This window comes from Cephus cinctus, unplaced genomic scaffold, assembly GCF_000341935.2.
Source record: "Cephus cinctus unplaced genomic scaffold, Ccin1 Ccin1_scaffold0036, whole genome shotgun sequence".
NCBI classification, from domain to species: Eukaryota; Metazoa; Arthropoda; class Insecta; order Hymenoptera; family Cephidae; genus Cephus; species Cephus cinctus.
Genome location: NW_014332782.1, coordinates 10,422 through 11,800, shown reverse-complemented (window position 1 = coordinate 11,800; position 1,379 = coordinate 10,422).

The window sequence follows — 1,379 nt, the reverse complement described above, 5'->3', positions numbered from 1 at the left end:
AAAATACTTTTGGTGATAAAGCTGAATTGTTGTATACCGACACCGATAGTCTCATATACTGCTTTTTACTGTTCCGAATATATTAAACGCGACTTAGATAAATTTGACACCTCAGAATATCCTCCGAATAAAAAAATATAACAGTATTAATGATGGATGAAAATAATGGTTGAATTTGTAGGGTTGCGAGCAAAATTATATTCTTTCAAAATTTTATGATAAAAGCAAAGATAAGAAACGTGCGAAAGGAACCAAAGAATCTACATTAAAAATTTTTACTTTCGATGAGTATATTCAGTGTTTCCTACATCATCAAAGTTCAGTTAAATGTGAAAATTTAATTCAGAGTAAAATGAATACAACATATACATATTCTATGTTACACGATTCTTCTCCGTAACGCTAGCTCCGAATCATCTACATTGTTTCTCCTATTCCTTATCTTAATAAATAATTCTAAGAAGTCTCTTGCATCCTTTGTCACATAGAAAGTTTAGAGGTAGGGAGCGTTCTTTAAAATGACGCGTGTAGACGCTATGGTCCAGTTCAAAAATGATTGATATGATGTACACTTTACTATTCTCAAATGTTTATGTACCCGTTGAATGGGTGGTGGATAACATTATGGAACAAAGTACCCGAACAGCGGTAATGAATGCTCTTACAATGAGCAACGCGTTTAGTGACGCTTTGTGTGTTATTGACATCAACCACGTCACAGCTGTCAAAGAAGCGCGTGGAAATGTTATATGGTTCAGGAAGATATAAGGTAAGCGCTGAAAAGTTATCGCTATTACTTATTTTTTCATGATATTGTATACATTCGATGAGGAATTCCATCGCCATTTTTACGTGTTATAGAATTTTTCATTATTCTTTCCTATTACTCTTTTAACTCTCATTGTATATTTTTCATTAACTTTTTTATGTACTATAGAATGTTTTAATATACTTTTTTCTCGAATTTGGTATTGGGCTGTTTTGGAGACTATTTCATGTATGCATTGATTGTTTTGCAGTGACAATATGCGAAGCAGTTGCTGCCAAGAATACAAGTGCTGTAGCAGTAGGAACAATAACAGCAACGATATCCATAAACTGTAACAAGCGCAACACCATCGGCAGTAGCAGCAGTAATAGTAGCAGTAGTAGAGTTTAATAGTACACATATAATGTATGGAAAAGAAAAAATAAATATATAATTATTTCTTTATAAACCTTCTGAAAAATTATTCATCTCCATACCTTGTCATCATCGGTGAGGCCTACAAATTTGACTTATCGGTTCAACTATTATGCGAATCATCAAAACCTAACCATTTTAAAAGGAGTCCGTTTCCGCGTCTCATCAACATCAACTCCACAAGATACATATCGGG